At 43.6% G+C, this 20278-nt stretch overlaps 1 protein-coding gene across 1 annotated transcript in view; it reads right to left on the reverse strand.

Annotated features, from left to right (window-relative positions):
• LRRC4C (leucine rich repeat containing 4C) overlaps window positions 1–20278 on the reverse strand; it is a 1031944-nt gene that overhangs the window by 361819 nt on the left and 649847 nt on the right. The window lies entirely within an intron of this gene.

Consider the following 20278-nt stretch of genomic DNA (forward strand, 5'->3'; position numbering starts at 1 on the left):
CCGGGCTTGAGGCTCGCTGGCAGCAACCACTCATTTGTCTGCTGTTCCATGCTCCTCCACAACTCCTGCGCGGTGTGTGGTTTGTCCCCCAAACAGGCAAGTTGTAAAACTGCCTGCTGTCGTTTACCCCTGGCCGTGCTGAAGTTGGTGGTGAAGGTGTTACGCTGTCCGGATGAGGAGGCGGTAGAGGATGAGGAAGCGGAGTAGGAGGAGTTAGGAACAGGAGGCAAACTGAAGCGCCCTGCAATCCTCGGTGGTGGAAGGACATGCGCCAAATTGCTATCCGCCTCAGGCCCATCCGCCACTGCATTTACCCAGTGTGCCGTTAGGGAGATATAACGCCCCTGACCGTGCTTACTGGTCCACGTATCCGTAGTTAGGTGGACCTTGGCACAGATGGCGTTGCGCAGTGCACACCTGATTTTTTCCCCCACTTGGTTGTGCAGGGAAGGGATGGCTTGCCTGGAAAAGTAGTGGCGGCTGGGCACGACGTACTGTGGGACAGCCACCGACATAAGGTTTTTAAAACTGTGCGTCTCCACCAGACGGAATGACAGCATTTCAAAGGCCAATAATTTTGAAATGCTGGCATTCAGGGCCAGGGATCGCGGGTGGGTAGGGGGGTACTTCCTCTTCCTCTCAAGTGTTTGGGAGATGGAAAGCTGAACGCTTCCACGGGACATTGTGGAGATGGTTGTTGGTGACCCAGGTGGTGGTGTTGCTGACAGATCGTCTGTTTGCGGGGTGGCAGGTGCCGGTATCACTACAGATGTGGCTGGAGCGGCCGAGACTGCAGCAGAAGAGGAAGCAGGATGAGCCAGAGACGTTTCTTGGTTTTGAAGGTGTGTACTCCACTGCAGCTCGTGCTTTGCACTTAGATGCCTGATCATGCAGGTTGTGCTCAGGTTGAGAAGGTTCATGCCTCGCTTCAAGCTCTGATTGCACAGGGTGCAAACCACTCGTGTCCTGTCATCAGCACATTTTCTAAAGAACTTCCACGCTAGAGAACTCCTTTGAGCTGACTTTGGTGCGCTCGTTCCCTTGCTGCGTTGGGCAGTAGCGGGCGTAGTGTCTAGGGCACGGCCGCTCCGCTTCTGCACCCTGCTCCCTCTTCTGCTGTGCTGGTGGCTCTGTGCGACCACCGCCTCTTCCTCCAAACTACTCAGTTCACCTGCATGACGTTCATTCCATGTGGGGTCGAGGACCTCATCGTCCTCCACATCATCTTCCACCCAGTCTTCACCCCTGCCCTCCTTGTCGGTCTCCACAATGCTGAACGCCGCAGCAGTTGGCACCTGCGTTTCGTCATCATCGGAGACGTGCTGCGATGATCCTTGCATGTACTCATCTTGAGGAATAAGTGGTTGGGCATCGCTGCACTCAATCTCTTCCACTTCTGGGGCAGGGCTAGGTGGATGGCCCTGGGAAACCCTGCTGACAGAGTCCTCAAAAAGAATAAGAGACTGCTGTATGGCTTGGGGCTCAGACTGCTGGCCTGATTTGCAAGGGGGTGAGGTGAAAGACGGTTGGACATTGGCTGCAGGTGCCAACTCTGACCTTTCTGCAGTAGACTGGGTGGGAGACAATGTGAAGGAACTGGAGGCACTGTCAGCAGCAAACCAATCTACTATCGCCTCAACTTGTTCTGGCCTCATCACTTCTAGGGGCGTTTGATGCCCTACCAAATACTGATGCAGGTTCTGTCGCCTACTCACACTTGAGGAAGGTGTTTCACTTGTGCGTGTAGCTGGCACAGATCGACCATGTCCTCTCCTTGCAACAGGAGCTCTACCAGCAGCACCACGACCCAGGCCACGGCCCTTATTTGACGGTCTCCTCATATTTCTGTAATTTAAGATCTTGCCCTAGAAAGGTTTTTATTGAATAGCGGAATAGAAAATATGATCCAAAAAAAGTGTATGTATATCACACGTACACAACCACACTAGGCCCCAATTACTATTGTTTGTACCCCTAAAAGGCTAGATGAGGAGTAGGGGGAGTATGGAACAGGCAGCACCCTCAAACCTTCAGAAGTATGAGATGAACCCCAACAACTTGGAAAGGTGGATCTCTCTCACACGTACCGACACAGACTATCCCGCAATTCAATTGATCCTCAAAGGTTTTTATTGAATAGCGGAATAGGAAATATGATCAAAAAAAGTGTATGTATCTCGCACGTACACAACCACACTAGGCCCCAATTACTATTGTTTGTACCCCTAAAAGGCTAGATGAGGAGTAGGGGGGGTATGGAACAGGCAGCACCCTCAAACCTTCAGAAGTATGAGATGAACCCCAACAACTTGGAAAGGTGGATCTCTCTCACACGTACCGACACAGACTATCCCGCAATTCAATTGATCCCCAAAGGTTTTTATTGAATAGCGGAATAGGAAATATGATCAAAAAAAGTGTATGTATCTCACACGTACAGAAACACACTAGGCCCCAATTACTATTGTTTGTACACCTAAAAGGATGGATGAGGAGGAGGAGGAGTATGGAACAGGCAGCACCCTCAAAGCTTCAGAAGTATGAGATGAACCCCAAAAACTTGGAAAGGTGGATCTCACACGTACCGACACAGACTATTCCGCAATTTAATTGATCCCCAAAGGTTTTTATTGAATAGCGGAATAGGAAATATGATCAAAAAATGTGTATGTATCTCACACGTACAGAAGCACACTAGGCCCCAATTACTATTGTTTGTACACCTAAAAGGATGGATGAGGAGGAGGAGGAGTATGGAACAGGCAGCACCCTCAAAGCTTCAGAAGTATGAGATGAACCCCAAAAACTTGGAAAGGTGGATCTCACACGTACCGACACAGACTATCCCGCAATTTAATTGATCCCCAAAGGTTTTTATTGAATAGCGGAATAGGAAATATGATCAAAAAAAGTGTATGTATCTCGCACGTACAGAAACACACTAGGCCCCAATTACTATTGTTTGTACACCTAAAAGGATGGATGAGGAGGAGGAGGAGTATGGAACAGGCAGCACCCTCAAAGCTTCAGAAGTATGAGATGAACCCCAAAAACTTGGAAAGGTGGATCTCACACGTACCGACACAGACTATTCCGCAATTTAATTGATCCCCAAAGGTTTTTATTGAATAGCGGAATAGGAAATATGATCAAAAAATGTGTATGTATCTCACACGTACAGAAGCACACTAGGCCCCAATTACTATTGTTTGTACACCTAAAAGGATGGATGAGGAGGAGGAGGAGTATGGAACAGGCAGCACCCTCAAAGCTTCAGAAGTATGAGATGAACCCCAACAACTTGGAAAGGTGGATCTCTCTCACACGTACCGACACAGACTATCCCGCAATTCAATTGATCCTCAAAGGTTTTTATTGAATAGCGGAATAGGAAATATGATCAAAAAAAGTGTATGTATCTCGCACGTACACAACCACACTAGGCCCCAATTACTATTGTTTGTACCCCTAAAAGGCTAGATGAGGAGTAGGGGGGGTATGGAACAGGCAGCACCCTCAAACCTTCAGAAGTATGAGATGAACCCCAACAACTTGGAAAGGTGGATCTCTCTCACACGTACCGACACAGACTATCCCGCAATTCAATTGATCCCCAAAGGTTTTTATTGAATAGCGGAATAGGAAATATGATCAAAAAAAGTGTATGTATCTCACACGTACAGAAACACACTAGGCCCCAATTACTATTGTTTGTACACCTAAAAGGATGGATGAGGAGGAGGAGGAGTATGGAACAGGCAGCACCCTCAAAGCTTCAGAAGTATGAGATGAACCCCAAAAACTTGGAAAGGTGGATCTCACACGTACCGACACAGACTATTCCGCAATTTAATTGATCCCCAAAGGTTTTTATTGAATAGCGGAATAGGAAATATGATCAAAAAATGTGTATGTATCTCACACGTACAGAAGCACACTAGGCCCCAATTACTATTGTTTGTACACCTAAAAGGATGGATGAGGAGGAGGAGGAGTATGGAACAGGCAGCACCCTCAAAGCTTCAGAAGTATGAGATGAACCCCAAAAACTTGGAAAGGTGGATCTCACACGTACCGACACAGACTATCCCGCAATTTAATTGATCCCCAAAGGTTTTTATTGAATAGCGGAATAGGAAATATGATCAAAAAAAGTGTATGTATCTCGCACGTACAGAAACACACTAGGCCCCAATTACTATTGTTTGTACACCTAAAAGGATGGATGAGGAGGAGGAGGAGTATGGAACAGGCAGCACCCTCAAAGCTTCAGAAGTATGAGATGAACCCCAAAAACTTGGAAAGGTGGATCTCACACGTACCGACACAGACTATTCCGCAATTTAATTGATCCCCAAAGGTTTTTATTGAATAGCGGAATAGGAAATATGATCAAAAAATGTGTATGTATCTCACACGTACAGAAGCACACTAGGCCCCAATTACTATTGTTTGTACACCTAAAAGGATGGATGAGGAGGAGGAGGAGTATGGAACAGGCAGCACCCTCAAAGCTTCAGAAGTATGAGATGAACCCCAAAAACTTGGAAAGGTGGATCTCACACGTACCGACACAGACTATCCCGCAATTTAATTGATCCCCAAAGGTTTTTATTGAATAGCGGAATAGGAAATATGATCAAAAAAAGTGTATGTATCTCGCACGTACACAACCACACTAGGCCCCAATTACTATTGTTTGTACCCCTAAAAGGCTAGATGAGGAGTAGGGGGGGTATGGAACAGGCAGCACCCTCAAACCTTCAGAAGTATGAGATGAACCCCAACAACTTGGAAAGGTGGATCTCTCTCACACGTACCGACACAGACTATCCCGCAATTCAATTGATCCTCAAAGGTTTTTATTGAATAGCGGAATAGGAAATATGATCAAAAAAAGTGTATGTATCTCGCACGTACACAACCACACTAGGCCCCAATTACTATTGTTTGTACCCCTAAAAGGCTAGATGAGGAGTAGGGGGGGTATGGAACAGGCAGCACCCTCAAACCTTCAGAAGTATGAGATGAACCCCAACAACTTGGAAAGGTGGATCTCTCTCACACGTACCGACACAGACTATCCCGCAATTCAATTGATCCTCAAAGGTTTTTATTGAATAGCGGAATAGGAAATATGATCAAAAAAAGTGTATGTATCTCGCACGTACACAACCACACTAGGCCCCAATTACTATTGTTTGTACCCCTAAAAGGCTAGATGAGGAGTAGGGGGAGTATGGAACAGGCAGCACCCTCAAACCTTCAGAAGTATGAGATGAACCCCAACAACTTGGAAAGGTGGATCTCTCTCACACGTACCAACACAGACTATCCCCCAATTTAACTGATCCCCAAAGGTTTTTGATTAAATAGCGGAATAGAAAATATGATCCCAAAAAAGTGTATGTATATCACACGTACACAACCACACTAGGCCCCAATTACTATTGTTTGTACCCCTAAAAGGCTAGGAGTAGGGGGGAGTATGGAACAGGCAGCACCCTCAAACCTTCAGAAGTATGAGATGAACCCCAACAACTTGGAAAGGTGGATCTCTCTCACACGTACCAACACAGACTATCCCCCAATTTAACTGATCCCCAGAGGTTTTTGATTAAATAGCGGAATAGAAAATATGATCCCAAAAAAGTGTATGTATATCACACGTACACAACCACACTAGGCCCCAATTACTATTGTTTGTACCCCTAAAAGGCTAGGAGTAGGGGGGAGTATGGAACAGGCAGCACCCTCAAACCTTCAGAAGTATGAGATGAACCCCAACAACTTGGAAAGGTGGATCTCTCTCACACGTACCAACACAGACTATCCCCCAATTTAACTGATCCCCAGAGGTTTTTGATTAAATAGCGGAATAGAAAATATGATCCCAAAAAAGTGTATGTATATCACACGTACACAACCACACTAGGCCCCAATTACTATTGTTTGTACCCCTAAAAGGCTAGGAGTAGGGGGGAGTATGGAACAGGCAGCACCCTCAAACCTTCAGAAGTATGAGATGAACCCCAACAACTTGGAAAGGTGGATCTCTCTCACACGTACCAACACAGACTATCCCCCAATTTAACTGATCCCCAAAGGTTTTTGATTAAATAGCGGAATAGAAAATATGATCCCAAAAAAGTGTATGTATATCACACGTACACAACCACACTAGGCCCCAATTACTATTGTTTGTACCCCTAAAAGGCTAGGAGTAGGGGGGAGTATGGAACAGGCAGCACCCTCAAACCTTCAGAAGTATGAGATGAACCCCAACAACTTGGAAAGGTGGATCTCTCTCACACGTACCAACACAGACTATCCCCCAATTTAACTGATCCCCAGAGGTTTTTGATTAAATAGCGGAATAGAAAATATGATCCCAAAAAAGTGTATGTATATCACACGTACACAACCACACTAGGCCCCAATTACTATTGTTTGTACCCCTAAAAGGCTAGGAGTAGGGGGGAGTATGGAACAGGCAGCACCCTCAAACCTTCAGAAGTATGAGATGAACCCCAACAACTTGGAAAGGTGGATCTCTCTCACACGTACCAACACAGACTATCCCCCAATTTAACTGATCCCCAGAGGTTTTTGATTAAATAGCGGAATAGAAAATATGATCCCAAAAAAGTGTATGTATATCACACGTACACAACCACACTAGGCCCCAATTACTATTGTTTGTACCCCTAAAAGGCTAGGAGTAGGGGGGAGTATGGAACAGGCAGCACCCTCAAACCTTCAGAAGTATGAGATGAACCCCAACAACTTGGAAAGGTGGATCTCTCTCACACGTACCAACACAGACTATCCCCCAATTTAACTGATCCCCAGAGGTTTTTGATTAAATAGCGGAATAGAAAATATGATCCCAAAAAAGTGTATGTATATCACACGTACACAACCACACTAGGCCCCAATTACTATTGTTTGTACCCCTAAAAGGCTAGGAGTAGGGGGGAGTATGGAACAGGCAGCACCCTCAAACCTTCAGAAGTATGAGATGAACCCCAACAACTTGGAAAGGTGGATCTCTCTCACACGTACCAACACAGACTATCCCCCAATTTAACTGATCCCCAGAGGTTTTTGATTAAATAGCGGAATAGAAAATATGATCCCAAAAAAGTGTATGTATATCACACGTACACAACCACACTAGGCCCCAATTACTATTGTTTGTACCCCTAAAAGGCTAGGAGTAGGGGGGAGTATGGAACAGGCAGCACCCTCAAACCTTCAGAAGTATGAGATGAACCCCAACAACTTGGAAAGGTGGATCTCTCTCACACGTACCAACACAGACTATCCCCCAATTTAACTGATCCCCAGAGGTTTTTGATTAAATAGCGGAATAGAAAATATGATCCCAAAAAAGTGTATGTATATCACACGTACACAACCACACTAGGCCCCAATTACTATTGTTTGTACCCCTAAAAGGCTAGGAGTAGGGGGAGTATGGAACAGGCAGCACCCTCAAACCTTCAGAAGTATGAGATGAACCCCAACAACTTGGAAAGGTGGATCTCTCTCACACGTACCAACACAGACTATCCCCCAATTTAACTGATCCCCAAAGGTTTTTGATTAAATAGCGGAATAGAAAATATGATCCCAAAAAAGTGTATGTATATCACACGTACACAACCACACTAGGCCCCAATTACTATTGTTTGTACCCCTAAAAGGCTAGGAGTAGGGGGAGTATGGAACAGGCAGCACCCTCAAACCTTCAGAAGTATGAGATGAACCCCAACAACTTGGAAAGGTGGATCTCTCTCACACGTACCAACACAGACTATCCCCCAATTTAACTGATCCCCAAAGGTTTTTGATTAAATAGCGGAATAGAAAATATGATCCCAAAAAAGTGTATGTATATCACACGTACACAACCACACTAGGCCCCAATTACTATTGTTTGTACCCCTAAAAGGCTAGGAGTAGGGGGAGTATGGAACAGGCAGCACCCTCAAACCTTCAGAAGTATGAGATGAACCCCAACAACTTGGAAAGGTGGATCTCTCTCACACGTACCAACACAGACTATCCCCCAATTTAACTGATCCCCAGAGGTTTTTGATTAAATAGCGGAATAGAAAATATGATCCCAAAAAAGTGTATGTATATCACACGTACACAACCACACTAGGCCCCAATTACTATTGTTTGTACCCCTAAAAGGCTAGGAGTAGGGGGAGTATGGAACAGGCAGCACCCTCAAACCTTCAGAAGTATGAGATGAACCCCAACAACTTGGAAAGGTGGATCTCTCTCACACGTACCAACACAGACTATCCCCCAATTTAACTGATCCCCAGAGGTTTTTGATTAAATAGCGGAATAGAAAATATGATCCCAAAAAAGTGTATGTATATCACACGTACACAACCACACTAGGCCCCAATTACTATTGTTTGTACCCCTAAAAGGCTAGGAGTAGGGGGGAGTATGGAACAGGCAGCACCCTCAAACCTTCAGAAGTATGAGATGAACCCCAACAACTTGGAAAGGTGGATCTCTCTCACACGTACCAACACAGACTATCCCCCAATTTAACTGATCCCCAGAGGTTTTTGATTAAATAGCGGAATAGAAAATATGATCCCAAAAAAGTGTATGTATATCACACGTACACAACCACACTAGGCCCCAATTACTATTGTTTGTACCCCTAAAAGGCTAGGAGTAGGGGGGAGTATGGAACAGGCAGCACCCTCAAACCTTCAGAAGTATGAGATGAACCCCAACAACTTGGAAAGGTGGATCTCTCTCACACGTACCAACACAGACTATCCCCCAATTTAACTGATCCCCAAAGGTTTTTGATTAAATAGCGGAATAGAAAATATGATCCCAAAAAGTGTATGTATATCACACGTACACAACCACACTAGGCCCCAATTACTATTGTTTGTACCCCTAAAAGGCTAGATGAGGAGTAGGGGGAGTATGGAACAGGCAGCACCCTCAAACCTTCAGTATGAGATTGTGTTCACTGTACCCCACAAAGATTGAGTTCACTGCACCCCACAATGATTGTGTTCACTGCACCCCACAAAGATTGTGTTCACTGCACCTCACAAAGATTGTGTTCACTGTACCCCCCAAAGATTGTGTTCACTGCACCCCACAAAGATTCTGTTCACTGTACCCCACAAAGATTGTGTTCACTGCACCCCAAAAAGATTGTGTTCACTGCACCCCAAAAAGGATGTTGTTCACTGCACCCCAAAAAGGATTTTGTTCACTGCACCCCAAAAAGGATGTTGTTCACTCCACCCCAAAAAGATTGTGTTCACTGCACCCCACAAAGATTGTGTTCACTGCACCCCAAAAAGATTGTGTTCACTGCACCCCAAAAATGATTTTGTTCACTGCACCCCAAAAAGGATTTTGTTCACTGCACCCCAAAAAGGATGTTGTTCACTCCACCCCAAAAAGATTGTGTTCACTGCACCCCAAAAAGATTGTGTTCACTGCACCCCACAAAGGATTTTGTTCACTGCACCCCAAAAAGATTGTGTTCACTGCACCCCAAAAAGGATGTTGTTCACTGCACCCCAAAAAGGATTTTGTTCACTGCACCCCAAAAAGATTGTGTTCACTGCACCCCACAAAGGATTTTGTTCACTGCACCCCACAAAGATTGTGTTCACTGCACACCAAAAAGGATTGTGTTCACTGCACCCCAAAAAGATTTTGTTCACTGCACCCCAAAAAGATTGTGTTCACTGCAGCCCAAAAAGATTGTGTTCACTGCAGCCCAAAAAGATTGTGTTCACTGCAGCCCAAAAAGATTGTGTTCACTGCAGCTCACACACAGAAAAATGGATGTGGATCACTGACACCTGCCTATCTCCAATCCCACACCACACAGCAATATCGATTGTAGTTTGTAGAACACAGTTTCCCTAAAATTCAGCAGACTCTGTCCCTAACAGGATTGAGAAGAGATCGTAGATCAGGATTGAGTGCAGATTCACCCCACCCCCCACACAGCAATATCGATTGTAGTTTGTAGAACACAGTTTCCCTAAAATTCAGCAGACTCTGTCCCTAACAGGATTGAGAAGAGATCGTAGATCAGGATTGAGTGCAGATTCACCCCACCCCCCACACAGCAATATCGATTGTAGTTTGTAGAACACAGTTTCCCTAAAATTCAGCAGACTCTGTCCCTAACAGGATTGAGAAGAGATCGTAGATCAGGATTGAGTGCAGATTCACCCCACCCCCCACACAGCAATATCGATTGTAGTTTGTAGAAGACACTGACCCTATATAATTCAGCAGACTCTATCCCTAAAATGCCTACAACTCGCCCTGCCTAAACACTCCGACCTGTCCCTCAATTCTATCCGGACACAAATGGTTTTTTCCTGCCTATCTTTCCCTAATCAGCAGCCAGCACGTTGATGTGTGCTCTGTCCCTGAATCTAAGCAGCATAATGACGCCGCTGCGGCTGCCTCGAACTTATAAAGACTTGGTCACATGCTTCAGACGGCCAATCACAGCTACTGAGACATTTGCAGGCATGGCTGGGATGGCTTAAGGCACACCAGTTAAACGATTGTTGATTGGCTGTTGAAAGCCCGCCATGAAAAGAGCGCCAAAGCATGCAAAACCCGGAAATAAAACGACCGAACACGGATTTTTACCCGAACATACAGTAAAGTGTCCGTGTCCGTGTTCGGGTACAAAAAATCCAATTATTCGGTACGAACACGAATAATACAGTCCGTGTTCGCTCAACACTATAAGAGAGGGAGGAGATAGGTCTTCCTCCTTTTTTCCTTTTGTTTTGGGGGTTGTGTTTATTTTTCAGGTTATTTTGGTTAGTATATATAAAAATAGAAAAGATAGGGTGGGTAGAGGTTGTCCAGACTGAGAGGAGAAGATTATAGCAAAGGTAAGAGGTAGAGATTGATGTGATGAAGGTTAAGAAGAGAGAGGAGACCCTGATTGTTAGATATTTGTATTAGTTTTGATGAAATAAGAATCTTATGTTGACTGTTAAATCATATGACTATATGGTGTTCTGTTCTTGTTTCTTATCTCTTGCTGTTTGTACAGCCTTATTACAAACCCTTAATAAAAGTTATATTTGAAAAAAATAAAATAAAATGCCTGGGCCTATTTTGTGTCCCAGTCCGGACCTGGCTCGTAGTATCACTATGGACTTGGGATTTCCACTCTTAGAACAAGCATATGGCCACGGCACCCTGTTTTTTCTGCAAAGCAGCACTTGGGCTACGTCTTTTGGTCCGATACTCCATAACTGATAGTAATAATAATAAAGAAAACCGCACATCCAAATTAAAACAGCAGCTGGCATCGGTCAACAAGTGAAAATGGAGATAATATATAAAATGCAGCGCTAATAAAAGAACTAATATGATAAATCAAATAATATGGTAAAAATGATCAAGGTGAAGTCCATATAAGTCTCAATTCTTTGAAGACAGAATGGGAGTGAATCACCACCTTCCATCCCTTGGTGTGCACGGATATGTGCACGGATAGACTGACACTCAGGTGAGCAAGACAATTCTACACCTCCACCACATATCTTTCCAAGCCTCTTACATGGACCATTGCTTTCACAGTGATCAGAAAACACCTTTAGATAACTAAATCCACAGGATGGCCACAACAGGGACATGGAATGTTTGATCAAAAAGGCAAACTGGTAGCAGAGTGATCCCCTTACAATATATGTGAGCCGAATAATTCAAATGGGGTACGGGTCCCATAAAAATTAAGAAAATATGGTGCAGTACGTTTCACAAAAGACAATTTATTAAAATCCATATTGCACTCACCAAAGTAAAATGTATTAGTAGCAAAAGAACATGTCCGGAGCCGCTGGAATAGCGGCGGACCTCTTCCGGGTTGTGATGTCAGACACTGGCAGGCTTCTCCTACGCGTTTCGTAGCAACCTACATCGTCACTGTGAAATCAGTGGTCCATGTAATCCGGTAAGAGGCTTGGAAATATAATTGGTGGAGGTGTCGAATTTTCTTGCTCACCTGAGTGTCAGTCTATCCGTGCACACCAAGAGGTGGAAGGTGGTGATTCACTCCCATTCTGTCTTATATGGACTTCACCTTCATCATTTTTACCATATTATTTGATTCATCATATTAGTTCTTTTATTAGCGCTGCATTTTATATATTATCTCCATAACTGATAGGATTTGTTTTACCGTAAAGGGAATGACTGCCACTAAAAATGATATCTTAGTCCTCTCTGCAGCTGTAGTGACGACTGAGATATCATCTTTCCAATCCAGGGATGGACCAGTACGTCGCTGGACAGGAAGTGGTAAATTGCAGTGCAGTGCTAGGAAGTGCAGGGAATTCTGCCAGGAATTTTTCTGCACTTCCTGAAAATATTCTTAGCCTCAAAAAAGGAGACTAATGCAATATTTTGTTCTTGGCTTTTGATTTTCGTTAGGGATTTTTTGGTTCCTAATTTACATAGAACAGCTTTTTTTCTGTTAAGAATGGAGGCATCCATGTCAGTTTAATGCAAACCAAACTACATGAGCATAAACAGGAGAATGGCGACAGCCCTTTTTGATCTACATGACGTGTTATGTCAACAAATTTTATTAATCACGCTTTAGATTTGGCTGTCAGACTTTGTCAGACACGAGAACAGCAAACCCATCAAAGTTTTCATCTATTCCATAATTAATTCAGATTTTCCTGTGACAAACTGACATACATTTTCAGTAAATGTTTATTTGTGAACATTTTAGAAACTGTTTGGTACATAAATGACACATCTAGCAAAAAAAAAAAAAAGTAAAAAAAAAAAAAAGTGTATCTAAACTGAAGACCAAAAATGTCATATATACTATATTACCAAAAGTATTGGGACGCCGGCCTTTGCACGCACATAAACTTTAATGGCATCCCAGTCTTAGTCCGTAGGGTTCAATGTTCAGTTGGCCCACCCTTTGCAGCTATAACTGTTTTAGCTCCTCTGGGAAGGCTGTCCACAAGGTTTAGGAGTGTGTCTATGGGAAAGTTTGACCGTTCTTCCAGAAGCGCATTTGTGAGGTCAGGCACTGATGTTGGGCTTGAAGGCCTGGCTCGCAGTCTCCACTCTAATTCATCCCAAAGGTGTTCTGTCAGGTTGAGGTCAGGTCTCTGTGCAGGCCAATCAAGTTCTTCCACCCCAAACTCACTCATCCATGTCTTTATGGACCTTGCTTCTTATTTTTTTTTTTTAATTTACCTTTACAATCACTTTAAGAAACAGGTGGTTTCATTGTCCAATATTTATCCAAAATACGGTACTAGTTTAGGGTAGTCTGATCCATTTACACTACTTTTAATGCTTTGTTTTTTTTTTTTTTCTTGGGGGGGTGGGGGCTTGAAAAATGTTAGTAGAGGTACTTTACTTATCCAGGGTTCTAGGTCCTCTCCTACCACACGTTGACTTTTGCCAAACCATGTCCTCCCCATGGTCTTTACTATGCTTACTCCAGATGACCATGTCCCTGCTCACATCTCTCCCAATGCCAAATCCAAAATGTTGTCATTAGAACATAAAATAAGGGAAATCTTCCTTGGAGAAACCTGTTCGGGTCAACAGTCTAAGTACGTATTTCCTTTCACTTTCTGTTAATTGAAGACTTTGGGATCTGAACTCAAAATCTTGCTGGTCAAGTTCATGAGAGGCATAAGAAACGGATGACTTTGTTCTTCAACACCTATCCCAAAACTGAAATAGTTTAGGGTAGCCTGATCCATTGATACCACTTTTATTGCTTTGCATTGCTTTTTTGGGGCATTGAAACATCTTAGTGGATGTACTCTACTTATTCTGGGTTCTAGTCTGATCTCTTTCTACCACACTTTGAGGACTTTTGGCAAACCATATTCAGCTCTTGGGTTTTGCAGTGCTCCCTTCAGTCTGCTCACATCTCTCAGGATGCCAAATTCAAAATGCTGTCACTGGAACAGGAATTGAACATCTTCCTAAGGAGACATCTGTTCCAGGGTCAACTGTCTAAGCCTATCATTCACTCTCCCTTGTTATCTCTCACCTTGACTATTGCAACTCCCTTCTCTAATGCCTATCTCTACGTAGATAGATTTGTTATCTCTCGCCTTGACTATTGCAACTCCCTTCTCTAATGCTAGCCATACACTAGCAGAAAAATCGGTAGAAAATCTATAATGACGATCGTTCGCCCGATATTCTTATAGTTAGTGGGTGACGAACGGTAACGGCTTTCAACTTTCCAGGCTTAAAAAATCGTTTGAGAAATTGGAAATATTTTTGCTGATCTACCGACATTCTTGTGTTTTGTGGCTGCCTCGCCCAAGAACAATCGTGCGACTTTTCTTGCGCGTGTGCCAAAACCCTTAACCCGGAAGGTAAACATATTAAAGGATGATCATAATAATAAAAGGAATGTATGATCCACGAAAAAACATTTTATGTAAAGTGCATTTAATTTCCACGAACGTTCATTGCTAAACATATCAAACAAGGGCACACTGCTAGCTTTTGCAAATATAGAGTATACAATAACCCACCAAAATTGTGCAATAATATGGTTAATTTATGTTCATGGAACGTTTATCTTTCGAAATTTGATCGTTCCATGATGATAGTATCTTTTGTCAATCCGATAAATCGTTAGATTTTATAAAACTCGCACGGCCGATTTTTATGCTGGTGTATGGCCACCATAAGGCTTACCTCTCCGTAGATAGATGACAGACATTCAGTCTATCATGTATGCTGCTGCCAGACTTATCTACCTTACAAACTGCACCATTTCTCTCTGCCATTCTTCCCACTGGCTTCTAAATGCCCAGCATATTGAATTCAAAATACTAACAACATACAAAGCCATCCACAACTCTGCCCCAAACTGCATCACCAATCCTGTCTCAAAATATCATCCAAAATGTCCTCTCCACTCCTCCTCCTCCTGCTCTCTAGCTCTCTTGGTTCCTCCTCCCATGCTCATCTCCAGAATTTCTCCAGAGGCTCTCCCATCCTCTGGAACTCTTTACCTCACTCTGCTTGGCTATACCCTACTGTGTCCACCTTTAACCACTTAAGCCCCAGCCCTATTTCGGACACTTTTTGTTTACAAGTTAAAATCAGTATTTTTTCCTAGAAAACTACTTAGAACCCCCAAACATGATATATGTTTTTTTAGCAAAGACTCTGGAGAAAAAAATGTCAGTCATTGCAATATTTTTTGTCACGCGGTATTCGTGCAGCGGTCTTTAAAACCCCATTTATTTGGAAAAATTAAGTAAAATCACATTTCACTTTTATATATTGTGAAAGATGATGTCACGCCGAGTAAATAGACACCCAACATGTTACGGTTTAAAATTGCACACACCCGTGGAATGGTGACAAACTACGGTCAATAGAAATCTCAATAGGCAACGCTTTAACGGTCACCAGTTTAAAGTTAGAGTGTAGCTCTTTTTTTTAAATGATTGCTCACGCTCTGGCGATCGCGGCGATACCTCACATGTGTGATTTGAACAGTGATTTCATTCGCGGCTCGACTTCCGTATACGTTTTCTTTCGTGAGCGAGCTAACGGTGACGGTGACGGCTAAAAATGTTTTTTTTTTCCTATTTATTTATTTTTTTTTAACTTTATTACAGGTTTTAAAAAAAATAAAAAATCTGATCACTTTTATTGCTGTCACAAGCAATGTAAACATCCCTTGTGACACCAATATGCAGTGACAGGTACTCTTTATGGAGGGATCGAGGGTCTAAAAGACCCCAAACCCCTCCACTACACTTCCATGTATTCAAAACGCCGAAAACTGCATTTTTGCATACAGTCGTTTTTTAAATCTGCCGCCTTTTGCAGAAGAGTAACCTGGAAGTGACGTCATGGACGCCGCCTCCGGGTTACGTCACCGGAGACCCGATCAAAGCCGCTTCCGGCGTAGATCGGGACTCCATCCAGCCGGCGGACGCGCCGGCTGGGTGCTCGGGTCTCCCGGTGGGACGGGAGGCCCGGGCAAAGTCACGGAAGGTGGCGGAAGGGGGGGGGGACGTCCCCTCCCGCTCACTCGGGTAACGATCGAGTGGCTCCCGAGCCACATCGGTCATTACCGACGGAAAGCCAGCCGTCGGCTCTAAACCACGGTACTGGGATGGTGCCTCTAGCTAGAGGCATCACCCCGGTATAACCCCGCAAAGTCTGCCGACATACCCCTACGTCACTTTGCGGTAAGTGGTTAAGTAATCCCTGAAAATGCATCTCATCAGTGAAGCCTATCCAGCCTCCACATAACAACTGAGCTTTTAATTCTTCCATCAACTCATCCCTCATAGTTATTACCTTTTGTACAACTTGCCCCACACTTTAAGATTGTAAACTCTTATGAGCGTCTTAACCCTCTTGTATTTTATTGTATTGTAACTGTATTATCTCCCTTTATATTGTAGAGGCACTTTGCAACATTGTGGTGCTATATAAATCCTAATAATAATAATAATAATAATAATAATAATAATAATAATAATAATAATATTTAGTATTTCCTTTCATTTTATGTTGTTTGAAGTCCTTGAAATTTGAACTCAAAATCCTGCTGGTGAAGTTCATGAGAGCCATAAGAAACGGATGACTTCATTCTCCAACATCTATCCAAAAACTGATTTAGAGTAGACTGATCCATTGACACTACTTTCATTGCTTTGAATTTTTTTTAATGATGTTGTTGAAATGCACAACCGAGGATCAAAGAATCTTTACCAATAATGAAAAAACATGAACCAAACACAAATTGTCAAATACGTTAGTCTTGCTGCAAAGCAGCTCGTGTCAAAATCTGTGCTAATTGAATCTGTTGACATAACACATTTGTTTTCATCACACTTGTCAGCAACCGTTGCAGTTAATTTTTGCTTAAAAGGCTATGAGAGGTTTCAGGCAACGGGAAGACGTATCATTAGAGGAAGGATGACAACAAGTACTTTTAGGATCCTGTAAATGAAGCAAGGCCAAACAAGGGCTAAACCGCTAACACCTCTGAAATAGGATGAAAGGAATTGACACTGAAAACACAAAAAAGATGAAAAAAAAGATGAAAAAATTTGCTAAGAATACAACAAATTCAATAATAAACATGGTATTGGAAAAAAAGAGTTACATATGTTTGTGCCACAGACAGGCAAACTAACATTGTACAGCTATGAATCTTATTTTAGGACACGATACTGGCACCTGACGGAACATAGCAAATCTTTTATAACAGAAAATACAAAGTAACTGGATCCACTTAAAGCTGAATGCCGGGTTATAGCAAGATTTACCTAGTGTAACAGTGTCCCTATGCCACTATGGAAAATGGGCATACAAGTGACACCGGATTCTCAAAGCTGCAGTGAAGCTCTGACAGGTAGATGAGTGGAGAAAGCGAGCAGTGCTCTATGCTTTCTCTAGATTTGGTAGTTCTGGATCGGGACCAGGAGCATGAAGCTTCTAAAGAGTACTGGGTGGGATGGAGCCTTTAACTACTTGCCTTCTCTGCACTTATACCCCCTTCCCATTCAGACCAATTTTTAGCTTTCAGTGCTCTCACACTTTGAATGACAATCGCGCGGTCATGCAACACTGTACCCATATGAAATTTTTTATCATTTTTTCACACAAATAGAGCTTTCTTTTGGTGGTATTTAATCATCTCTGGGTTTTTTATTTTTTACAAAAAAAAAGAAAAAAGTCAAAAAATTTTGAAAAAAAAAAAAAAGTTTTTCTTATTTTCTGCGAGTAAATTTTGAAAATAAATAAATTTTTCTCCTTCACTGATGTGCGCTGATGAGGCGGCACTGATGGGCACTGATAGGCTGCACTGATGGGCACTGATGAGGTGGCACTTATGGGCACTGATGAGGTGGCACTTATGGGCACTGATGAGGTGGCACTGATGAGGAGGTACTAATATGCCGCACTGATGAGCACTGATAGGCGGCACTGCTAGGCACTGAGAGGTGGCACTGCTGGGCACTGAGAGGTGGCACTGCTGGGCACTGAGAGGTGGCACTGACGGGCGGCACTGATGGGCACTGGCGGGCGGCACTGATGGGCACTGGCGGGCGGCACTGATGGGCACTGACGGGTGGCACTGATGAGCACTGATGGGCGGCACTGATGAGCACTGATGGGCAGCACCATCAGTGCCCACACTCAGTGCCCATAGTGCTGCCAGTCAGTGCTCATCAGTGCCTAGATGAGCAGGCACTGATGGGCACTGACTGGCAGCAATATGGGCACTGATTGTGTGCACTGATGGGGGGCACTGATGGGGGGCACTGTGGGCATTGATGGTGGGCAGTTAGTGTGTTTTGGTGTACCTTGTGTAATCAGGGCACTGGTGATCAGTGCCCTGATTACTTTTTTCTTTGTCCCCGACGGCTGATCTGCTCTCTCCTTCCTCACACTGCAGTCTCCATGTGAGGAAGGAGAGCTGGCAATGAGAGATGATCTCATATGTTTACATATGAGATCATCTCTCATTGCATGGTCGGATCACGTGGTGAATGGCCGCTGTGATTGGCCATTCACCACGATCTGTGATTGGCTGTGTCCAAGGGACACGGCCGACACAGATTTTCCCCGATGCGCGCTTTTTCCCCGATGCGGGAGCGCGTGGGGAGACTGTTTCTGGGAGGCCGTTTAAAAACGGCCTCCCAAAAATGTGAGTCCGCGCTGCAGCCATACTTCGGCTGTAGCGCGGATGGGAGGAGGTTAATCCAATGTCTAAATGCCAGCTAATTGCCAGAAGCCTGTGTGAGTGCACAAGTGTGCAGGTGAGATATAAGCTTGATGAGAGTAAAACACACGCATCGATAATTGGCCGGGAATTTTCGGCCAACGTCCGATCGGCCGATTATCGGCTTGTTAGTATGATGCTTCGTCCCCAATAGCGGAGTGATCGATCAGTGCTTTGATTTTTGCAGCAAGCAATGTGGATCGGTGGGTGTATGTCACAATGTGATGTGTGCAGCAATGTAATAGATGGAATGTACACTGATAGAGGCAGCACTGTCAAGGGGGTAGCAATGTGATGGCAGAAATGGTGTGCAATATCATAGCAGCACTGTGATGGGGGAAATGTGATGGCAGCATTGTGAAAGCAGACCTGTGATGGGGGCATTATTATTGGTGAAATGTGGTGGGTTGGCAATGTGATGGCAACATTTTTTTAGTGCAATTAGAGGGCAACTCCTCCTGACCCGACGTTTCTATAGCAACCTGTACTATGCCTAAAGCATAGTACTGCCCATGTGCGGGATTTCCTGCTGCATTCTGGGTAGCCAGAATGAACAGCAAGCAGGAAGAAGGTCACTAAGTCTTACACTGCAGCTTCAGATGCCCTTAGTAAAGATGACAACGCACAGGCAGCAGTTTTAAAAGTAAGATTTTCACTAAACAAATACACTGTTCAACTCATAAATATGCAAATAGCGGTTTTGTCAAGCGAGATGTATTAACATTAATGGGCTATTTTGTTGAAAAAATTATTCTGAGGGTGGAACTCTGCTTTAAAGTACAACTCAAGACAAAACTTTTTTTTTTTTGTTTACGATTTTGGATTAGGTGGAGGTTATTAGAACATGGATTTTTATTTTTCTCCATATAGAGCAAAAGTGAAAAAATAAAATAAAATAAAAGGAGAATCTTCCAATGTGGACACTAATTCTGGGGACAACCAGGGATTCACTCACTTTGGGGGGATTTTCTCTCTCTTCCTGTTGTGGTTATGGAACAGGAAGTGAAGGGAAATCTCCCCAGTGGGACACAGAGGACAAAAAAACAAAAACAAATTGAAAGGAGTTATAACTCTCCAACTATATCCAATATATATTAAAAAAAAAAAAAACAGTTTTGCTTTTAGTTCTACTTTAGGTCTTCTTCTTTCCCTAACCTATTGTTGGACAGTGGACAAGAACGGGCAGACAATCAAGATCACCTCTTTACACTTTCCTCCTACTGGCATGTTTCTTGTGAGCACATGTGTATAAAGCACATCTGATTGGCTCCCATTGTAGCCTGCACGGTGGTCAAGAGCCTGGTTAGTAGGGGTATCTGGAAAATGTCTAAATTCTTTGGATCTATATAAATGGCAGAAACATGTTTAATTGTATGCCTGGAGTTCAGCTTTAAGATGTCAAAGAGTGCAGGACAAAGTTTGCTTCTTTGTGATCTCTCCTCTCACGGGCTTTCGTAATAAAAGTAG

Source organism: Pelophylax lessonae (assembly GCF_965119305.1).
Source record: "Pelophylax lessonae genome assembly, chromosome: 10".
Lineage (NCBI taxonomy): Eukaryota > Metazoa > Chordata > Amphibia > Anura > Ranidae > Pelophylax > Pelophylax lessonae.